This window comes from Tachyglossus aculeatus, assembly GCF_015852505.1.
Source record: "Tachyglossus aculeatus isolate mTacAcu1 chromosome 12 unlocalized genomic scaffold, mTacAcu1.pri SUPER_6_unloc_3, whole genome shotgun sequence".
NCBI classification, from domain to species: domain Eukaryota; kingdom Metazoa; phylum Chordata; class Mammalia; order Monotremata; family Tachyglossidae; genus Tachyglossus; species Tachyglossus aculeatus.
In genome coordinates this window covers 6,090,920-6,101,261 of record NW_024044830.1, presented here as the reverse complement: position 1 = coordinate 6,101,261, position 10,342 = coordinate 6,090,920, and the positions used below count along the sequence as shown (strand labels likewise).

At 48.8% G+C, this 10,342-nt stretch overlaps 1 pseudogene; it reads right to left on the bottom strand.

The window, feature by feature from the left end:
* Positions 1–5,710: 5,710 nt before the first annotated feature.
* Positions 5,711–9,779, bottom strand: LOC119921599 (annotated as a pseudogene).
* Between the last annotated feature and the right edge of the window lie 563 nt (positions 9,780–10,342).

The following is a 10,342-nucleotide window of genomic DNA, read 5'->3' as shown; positions in this document are numbered from 1 at the left end:
TGATGATGATGATGATGAAGACTGTGATCAACCAAATTATCTTGTATAAACCCCAGAATATAATGCAGTGTCTGGCACATAGTAAGCGCTTAACAAAAGCCCGCTATGATGGGGCAACAGGGCAGTTCTCTTATGCCCAGCCCCCTTCCTCCTCTCTCTCCTATGCCTAGGTGCCTGTGGTTTTGGCCCGGAAACCTCATTTTCCGGAGAATTGGCTGGCTAGATAACGAGGAACTAAGGTTTCTGGGAGTTCCTTCATAACAGAAGGTGAGGGTGACCTGCCGGGGAAACGTCGCGGAAGCCCAAAGTGCGACCGGCCTAGACCCGGAATGGGTGCGGTGTGGAGCCGGTGTTGGCGGGTTGCTCTGTTCCCAATCCAGTTTCCTGGGAAACCCTCTAGGGAAATCTCCAGGTGACGGCCAAGTTCGGGGCGGGGGATATGATTCCAAGAGAGAGCCAGAGGGAGAACTCTGAGCTGTGTCCAGCCTACGGTGTCCACCAAGCAGAGAAAAGGGGCAGATCTTGATAGTCCCAGTGGAGACCCCGCTCCCCTCCATGGCTCTGCCCCCAGCCCAATCACCCACCATGGCCCCCGCCACACCCTTAGGCCTTCCCCCAGTCCACCCCCGCAGGACTCACCGGAGAGGCGACTCAGGAAAATCCCCCAGGTGAAGAACGGGTCGCCTTTCCCGGGTAAGCGAGGCGGTGGCAGCGTCCAGATTTTCTGTGGGGAGGAGATGTCACCTGCAAGAAAAAACAGAGGGGTGGTGGTGGGGTGCAAAGAGCCACGATTGTGTACTTTCCCCACCCTGAACTCCTTTGCCTACTGACCTCGAGCACTGAACAGGTTGTGACTTCTCACTGCCTCTGGGAAACCTCGGACTGGCACCTCCGGCCCCATCCGTTCCCCCTAGTCCAGAGTACGGCCTCCCTCCTCATGCTTTCTCCTCTCTCTAGTCACTTCCTCTTCCCACCCCTGCCCTTCACTTTCCTCCCATGTTTTTGCAAACTGCCTCAGGATCTCTAGAGGTAGAAGGCAGTGCAGACCCCTGAAAATGGGCTTAGATCTAATAATTGCTATATTGATTATCGTGCTTTCTAATTAATTACTGTATTTGTTTAGCACTTAGTATGTGCCAGGCACTGTGCTAAACGTTGGGATAGATTTTTCAGGTGGGACACAGTCCTTTTCCAATTCGGAGGTCATTTTAAGAGGGAGAAGTGTCCCCATTTTATAGAGGAGGGAACCGAGGACCACAGGCGTGAAGTGGCTTAGCATAATTATAAACTATTTAAGTTCAGGTTATGTGCCAGACACTGCACTAAGCTCTGGGGTCAGTGCAAAATTATCAGCTGTCGATGGAAGTGTTGATAGCCTCTTTCCCCAGAGCCAGGAGCCCCAGACCCTTGGTTAGACCAGTTCTCCCCTCCCTACCACTTCTTTTTACCCCTTCCTCACTCCATTATTCAGTTCCATTGTTGACCTGTGTTGGATCACTAGCCTTTCCCCGAATTCTTCCTCAGTCAATCAATGGTATTTAGTGAGGGCTTTCTGTGTGCATAGTACTGTATTAAGCACATGGGAGAGTACAATATAACAGAGTTTCTAGACACGTTCCCTTCCCATAACAAACCTACAGTCTAGAGGGGGTCCTTGGCACCCTTGACCTTTCTCTACCCCACTTGGACAAGTTCGGCTCCAGCCAGATCTGATCCTCGCAGACCATTCAGTGGCCCAGTTAGAAATGGCACTAGTCCCTCGCCCAGTTCACAACCCGGGCTTCGAGGGGCCTGGGGAAAGAATAATAATTTTGATATTTATTAAGCACTTACTATGTACAAGGCACTGTACTAAACGCTGGAGTGGTTACAAGCCAGTCGTCTTGGACACAGTCCCTGTCATGCATGGGGCTCAAAGTCTTAATCCCCATTTTACGGATGAGGTAACTGAAGCAAAGAAAAGTGAAATGATTTGTCCAAGGCCACACAGCAGACAAGTGGAAGTTCCTGGATTGGAACCCATGACCTTCTGACTCGCAGGTTCAGGCTCTATCCACTGTTCCAGGGAGAGTAGGACGGGGGAGAGCCCCATCTCAAGCTGTTAGTACAGTGTTTTGCATATGGTAAGTCGGGGGAAGAGGGTATAAAGCATTGTCTAGGGTCCTGGAACCCCATGCTGGAATGGGGGGGAGCGGAGGAAGGTGGGAAAGGGAGTGCAAGGGACCCTAAAGGTCACTGCAGAAATCAGAAACTCGGCATCCCCCGAGTAGTGTGCAACAGGTCACAGAGGTCGCAGCGTCACTGGACGTTGGTGGACGCTGATGAGAGGAATCCAAAGGAGGAGACTGGCCTCAGGGGAGAGCCCGACTACATGACCTGAAGCCGGGGGACAGCTGGTGATTGCCCCTTACACCCAGCTTCATTTTCTAACCGGCTGCCTCCTCCCTGCTGTCCGGAGGTTATCCTATCCACCCCCCTACCTCCAGACCAAATAGAGGTGGGAATTATAGGGCTCTAAATGCCATCGGGACAGGAACCTCATTCCATCACTCCTTCCATTAAACAAGTCCAGATCATCAGGAAGTTCTTCCTGCTGTCTACCCTCTGTTCCTCTTACTGTAACCGAAGCTGTTTCCCCAGTGGTGATGTAGCAGGCTTTTGTCACCAATCCTTTGGCCCATCATTTCTTCCCTTCCTTCTGCCTCTTTTCTTGAAACCAGGCCTTTGAACACTAGTTCCCACGCCTTACTCTCCTCAGTGCCGCCACCCACAAGCACACTACCCCAAGACCCTCTCTGAGGCCTCTGTACCTCTAACAGCCTCAAGCTCTGCCTCTCAACCCCTCTCAACAAAGGGCTCACAGTCTAGAGGGGAGAGGCTACAACAAAACAAAACAAGTAGTCAGACACCAATAGCACTTTACAGATGAGGTAACTGAGGCACAGAGAAGTGAATTGACTTGCCGAAGGTCACACAGCAGACAAGTGGTGGAGTCGGGATTAGAACCCACGACCTCTGACTCCCAAGCCCGGGATATTGCCGCTAGGCTGTACTAAGTGCTTAGGAGGGTATAATAGAGGTAGAAGAACTGGCCCCTCTTTTTCCAAGCTCCCCCTCTCTTCCGCATAGCCCCACCTCGCTCCCTTTGCTCTACCCCCACTCCCCGCCCCACAGGACTTGTGTGCATATGTACATATCTATAACTCTAATTCTATTTATTTATATTGATACTATTAATTCCTGTTTACTTGCTTTGATGTCTGTCCAAATCTAGACGGTAAGCCTGTTGTGGGCAAGGATTACCTCTTTATTGCTGAACTGTCCTTTCCAAGCGTTTAGTACAGTGCTCAATAAATATGATTGGATGAATGAATGAATGAATGGTCCTTATCGGTAGGAAGCTTACACTTTAATAGGATGAACGCTTACTGTGTCTAGAGCACTCTACCGAGCACTTGGGAGAGTAGACTAGAGGTAGAAGATCTGATCCCTGACCTTACACTCTAGTAGCATTAATCAATAATGTTGGTATTTGTTAAGCACGTACCATGTTCCAAGCACTGTTCTGAACCCTACTGGGTACAGAGCACTATACTGAACATTTAGGAGAGTAGAATAGAGGTAGAAAACTTGATCCTTACTTTCAAGAACTCCACTATAAAGGGGATGGCAAACATGCAGTGAGCAGTGTGAAGCAGTGTGGCCTACTGGAAAGAGCCCGGGCTAGGGAGTCAGAGGACCTGGGTTCTAATCTCAGCTCTGCCATTTGTCTACCATGTGACCTTGGGAAGGTCTCTTCACTTCTCTGGGCCCCAGTTACCTCACATCCACCCCAGCGCTTAGAACAGTGCCTGACACTTAGTACAAGCTTAAAAATACCATTATTGTTATTATTGTGGGACAGGGACTGTGTCCAACCTGATAAACCTGTATCCACCCCAGCGCATAGAACACTGATCAATCCACAGTAAGCGCTTAACAGTGAAGGAATACCGGAATTCATTAATTTACAGACAGGAGGAAGAAATGGCTAAAATAGTCACTTATGGAAATGACGGTGTCCCAAGGAATAGGGGAGAACGTGGGTGCAAACATGATGAGGCTGTCACATAGGATATCAAATATGCAAATTTTCCCTTCGTTTGCCCTCGAATATGGAAATTATCTCTTGCATTCTTCAGGCCCGCCAGCTGGTGAGCTGAAGTGATTTTGGAGTGCCCCCAGCTGGGTGGCTGAGGAACGGGTACATGGACTGAGGAAAGCAAAGTCTCTGCCCTCAATGGACTGACAGTCTTGTTGAGGCAAGGCTGGTGAACTAAGCAGCGTGGCTTAGTCGAAAGAGCCCGGTTTTGAGGGGTCAGTGGTCGTAGGTTCTAATCCCAATCTGCCACTTATCAGTTGTGTGACCTTAGGCAGGCCACTTAATTTCTCTGTGCCTCAGCTACCTCACCTGTAAAATGGGGATTAAGACTGTAAGCCCCATGTGGGACAACCTGATTACCTTGTATCTACCCCAGCCCATAAAACAGTCCTTGGCACATAGTCAGCGCTTAACAAATACAATAATTATAGAGAAGCAGCGCGGCTTAGTGGAAAGAGCGCAGGCTTGGGGTTCAGAGGTCGTGGGTTCTAGTCCCAGATCTGCCATTAATATCTGGGTGACTTTGGGCAAGTCACTTCACTTCTCTGTGCCTCAATTTCCTCATCTGTAAAATGGGGATGAAGATTGTACCCCACGTGGGACAAACCGATTTTCTTGTATCTACCCCAGCGCTTAGAAAAGTGCTTGTCACAACGTAAGATCTTAATAAATACTATCATCATTGTTATTATAATGGCCAGTGTATATCTCCATCCTCTTCCATGGACTCCAAGAGATTAGGGTGGGAAAATATTTAGTTGTTCCTTATGCTCATCCATAAAGCAGCTTGGTCCTGGTGGATAGAGCACAGGCCCAAGTTCGAATCCCGGTTCCACCACTCATCTACTGTGCGACCTTGGACAAGTCATTTTACTTCTTTGAGCCTCAGTGACCTCGTCTGTGAGTCCCATGTGGTACAGGGAATGTGTCTAACGCGATTTGTTTGTATCCACACCAGCGCTTAGTACAGTGCCCGGCACATAGGAAGCACTTAACCAATGCAACAGTTATTAGTGTTACTGTTCGCTGGGCCTCAGTTACCTCATCTGTAAAATGGGGATTGAGACTGTGAAACTGTCACAAATGGGACAGAGACTGTGCCCAACCGTTTCTGTTTGTATCCACCCTGGTGCTTAATACAGTGCCTGGTACATAGTAAGTGCTTAAAATCTACCATCATCATTATTATCATTATTATTATTATCATCATCATTATTACTCGAGATGGTGGTGAAGGAGAAGCTCTTACCCCTCTTTGGCCAGAGATGCACAGAAGCAGCGTGTCTTAGTGGATAGAGCCCGGGCCTGGGAGTCAGAAGGATGCGGGTTCTAATCCTAGCTGTGACACACGTCCTCTGTGTGACCCTGGCCAAGTCACTTCACTTTTCTGGGCCTCTGTTCCCTATCTGTAAAATGGAGACTAAGAGCATGAGCCCCATGTTGGGCAGGAACCTCGTCCTACGTGTTCAACTTGTACCTATCCAGGAATTTAGAACAGCGCTTGGCACCCAACGTGTAAGCTCTCAACGAGTACGATAATAATAATGATAATAATAACTGTTAGTATTATTATCGGCGCTTCAGGGAGAAGACCTTCCAGATGCCGGCCTGGATCTCTCTGTTGCGGAGGCTGTGGACAATGGGGTTTAGGGTCGGCGTGACCAGCGTGTACAGGGCCACCACCGCCTTGTCCTTGTCTAAAGAGTAGGAGGAGGCGGCCGGATGTAGGTGTAAATGACGGGGGAATAGTAGAGGGAGACTACGAAGAGGTGGGAGGAGCAGGTGGAGAAGCCCTTCCTCCTGCCCTCGGCCTTCCGGATGTGAAGGATGGTGGCCACGATGAAGCTGTAAGAGAGGTAGGTCAGCAGGAAGTCCCCCATGGCCAGGGTGAAGTCGACCACGAAGACCATCACCTCGTTGGCCCGGATGGGGCTGCAGGAGAGGATCAGCAGGGCGGGGATCTTGCAGAAGAACTGGTCGATGTCGTCCAGCCCGCAGATGGTTAGCCTGAGGATAAGGCCCGTGTGCACCCAGGCGTTGGTGACGGCGATAAAGAGGGCGGTGGCGAGGAGAGAGGAGCACGTCCGCTGGCTCATGATGGTGGCACAGCAGAGAGGGAAGCAGATGGCCACGTAGTGGTCGTAGGCCATGGCGGTGAAGAGGACCATTTCGGTCCCCAGAGGCCAGGTGAAAAAGAAGATGGTCTTGGAGATGGTATTCCGGGGCCCCGGCGTGGTCTCCAGCATCTTGGGGACGATGGAAGAGGTGCACATGACGTACAACGGGGCCAGGGCCAGCAGCAGGACGTACGTGGGCGTTTGCAGGGCTGCGCTGAGAGAGACCATGGTCACGATGAGACCGTTGTCCAGTATGGCCACTAGGTAGACGCACAGGAAGACAGCAAAGAGGAGGGGCTGCATATCGGGGTTGTTCTATAGGCCATCAGACATGGTGCTGTGGTTCGTCAGACTTGGTGGGGGGGGGGGACCGGAAGGGGGCCGGTGAAGGGGAGAGAGTTGGCCATGGAATGAAGCAGGGGAGTTTTGGGGGGAGGTAGTTGGTAGGGCTGTTGGGAAAGGGGAAAGCAACAGTTGGTGGGGAAGGTGAAAGGGGATGTGGATGATGGAGAAGGGGAGACCTGGCCGGGAGGAAGGAGGCCGAGCTGGTGGGGAAGGGGAGAAGTGGACCTGATGGTCCAGGTCAAAGGAAGAACTGTCGATTTCTCTTTTGGTCTTCTCTGTACTCCCTGGCTCTGGTAACCTCCTCTGTGCACTTGGGAGTAGTGAGAAAACCAGAGAAACTGAGGAAAAATAGAAGTAGTTTACTGCTACTATTACTAGCACTACTACTACTACTAATAGTAATGATATTTGTTAAACGCTTACTGTATGCCAATCACTGATCTAAGCGCTGGGGTAGGTACAAGGAAATCAGGGTTTCCCACGTGGGGCTCACAGTCGTAATCCCCTTTTTTACAGATAAGTGCTCTGAGGCACAAAGAAGTGAAGTGACTTTCCCAAGGTCATACAACAGACAAGTCGTGGAGCCAGGATTATTCCCAAGCCCGGGCTCTTTCCACTAAGTCTTCTTGTTCTTCTTAGTCTTTTTCTTCTTCTTTCTTCTTCTCCTCCTCTTCCTCCTCCTCCTTCTTCCTTCTTCTTTTCCCCTTTCTTCTTCTTTCTTCTTTTTCCTCCTTTTCCTTTCTCGTTTCTTCTTCTTTCTTCTTCTTTCAACTGTCTATATGTGAGTGTGGACATGTGTAGGTGATGTTGAGTGCTGGTGTGTATGTGTGTGGCTATGTGAGTCTGTGGACTTATGGGTGTCAGCGTGAGAAGTGTCTGGGATGTTTGGGAGTGTGTATGTGAGAGCATATGTGTGACAGTGAGGGTGTGCAAGTGTGAACAAATATGTGTGCAGGGAGTATGAGTATGTATATGTGTGTGTCCCTTACCAGCCCCCAGATCGAGATTCCCAAAGCTTTCCACCACAGGCATTCATTCGTTCAATTCTGTTTATTGAGTACTTAATGTGCGGAGCACTGTATTAAGTGCTTGGAAAGTACAATTCAACAACAAACAGACAATACCTGCGCAAAGAGAACCCCTTAATAAGTACGATTGATTGATTGATGGCTTGCTGGATGGATGGATGGCTCTCACAGGGCTCTTTTGAAGAGCTGAATGATGAGTTTCCAGCCTTCACTGCCAGAGTCCGGGACCCACGTTATCTTCCCGCCCCAGCCCTTCGATTCCCCTCCCCGCAACGTCAGCCTCTGGGACCCTTCTACTCACCCGGCCTTGATTCCTACATCAGCCTCCTCGCTGACATCCCTGCCTCCTGTCTCTCCCCATTCCAATCCACAATTCACTCTGCTGCCCGGATCATTTTTCTACAAAAACTTTCAGGCCAGATTTCCCCATTCCTTAAAAACCTCCGGTGGTTGCCCACTCACCTCGGCATCAAACAGAAACTCCTCATCATTGGCTTTAAAGCATGTAGTCAACTCACCCTACGCTACCTTACCTCATGGGTCTCCTACTGCAGCCCAGCCCACACACTCTTCTCCTTTAGCGGCAGGTCACTCACTGTGCCCCAGTCACATCTATCTCACCTTCGACACCTTTCCCCTCATCTGGAACTCCCTTCCCCTCCAGACCCTAACTCTCCCCACCTTCAAAGTCTTACTGAAGGCACATCTCCTCCAAGAGGACTTCCCTGATTAAGCCCTCTTTTCCCCACCTCCCTCTCCCTTCTTCATTGTCCAAACCCTCGGATCTGTGGCCTCTGGGCAACACTTACCACTTACATACTCATCTATAAATTATGTATTATAAATTATTCGGTATTAAATTGTGGTATTTGTTAAACATTCACTATTTGCCAAGCAACCTGGGAGTCAAAAAGATTAGGGTTCCAATCCTGGTTTCGTCGCTTGTCTACTGTGTGACTTTGGGCAAGTCACTTCACTTCTTTGCACCTCAGTTGCCTCACCTGTAAAATAAGCCCCATGCAGTACATGGATATTGTCCAATCTGATTACCTTCTATCTATCCTAGCGCTTAGAACAGTGTTTGGCACATAGTAAGCACTTAACAAATACCACGAAAAAAATACAATACAATCAGGTCTGACACAGTCCCTATCCCACACGGGGCTCAGAGGAGAGAGGGAGAGCAGTGCTTTTATCTACTTTTATCTCCATTTTACAGGTGAGGAAACCGAGACCCAGAGAAGTTAAGTGACTTGCCCGAGGTCACATAGAGCTAGCGGAGCTGAGATTAGAGGCCAGGTTTTGTGAGTTCATGTCTTGTATTCTTTCCAGTAGGAGACATTTTATTTTAAACCCTCCAACCACTCCCCACATGACCATGCCTCCAGCTAAATTTTCTCTTCTGTGAAAAGGGGATTAAATATCCCTGATTAGCTTTCTTCTATCCCAGGATTTAGCACAGTGCTTGGCACATAGTAAGTGCTTAACAAACAAATTCCTTTGAAAAAGCCCCCAAATACCTTCTCTCCCTTCCCTTTAGACTGGTGAGCTCCACGTGGCTCAGGGACTGTGTCTGACCTGATTATCTTGCTTCTACTCCAGCGCGTAATACAGTGGTACATAAGAATTGCTTGACAAGTACCAAAGTTTAAATAATTATACCACATAATAATGAAAACAATAATACTGAAAGTGGGTAATTTTAGGAACACAGGATAATTCTCTAAACACCAACAGATTTCATATAGATAAAGTAATTCTTCTCATCATATTTATTAAGCGTTTACTATGTGCCAGGCACTGAACTAAGTACTGGGGCAGAAATGAGCTAATCAGGTAGGACACAGTCCCTTTCCCACATGGGGCTCACACTCCCCATCTCCCCCACTTTGCAGGTGGGGTAACTGAGGCCCAGAGAAGTTAAGTGACCTGCCCAAAGTCAGGCAGCAGACAAGTGGTGGATCTGGGATTAGAACCCAGGTCCTGTGATTCTTGCTACACGTCCCCAAATCCTCTGATTAATCAATTCATTTATCGTGTATATTAAGAACTTACTAAATGCAGAGCACTGTGGGCAAGGGAGCTACAGAGGTAATTACTCACTTGGCAGATCTCCCCGACGTGCATGAGTGGGGTGACGGGGTTCATATCTTCTAACTCTTTCGTGTTCTCCCTAGAACAAAATGCTCTGTCCTTGATAAATGCCATTGATGGATTACAGGGTGACCCGGTGGAAAGAGCCTGAGCTGGAGAGTCAGAGGATTAGGGTTCTATCGCCAATCCTAGCTCAGTCACTTACCTGTTGTGTCACTTTAGGCAATTTACTTCAATTTTTTTGGGCCTCAGTTCCCTCGTCTGTAAAATGAGGATTGAGCCTATGAGCTCCACGTGGGACAGGGACTGTGTCCGTCCTGATTACCTTGAACCTACCCCAGGGCTTAGTACAATGCCTGGCACACAGTAAGTACTTTGCAAGTACCACATAAACACGCACAAAATGATTAGACCACCCCCACGCCTTGTTTTTAGGTCGCATTTTTACCTTGCATCTACTTCAGCACTTAGTCCCTAGTAGGTGCTTCATAAATGTCCCTTTTCTCCATAGCAGTCACTGTTTTATTATCATATGCAGTGTATCACAATTATTATGGGCATTACGTAGTACTTTTCTTTTCCAAAGACTTTTCACGTCGTTCATCCCATGTTTGACC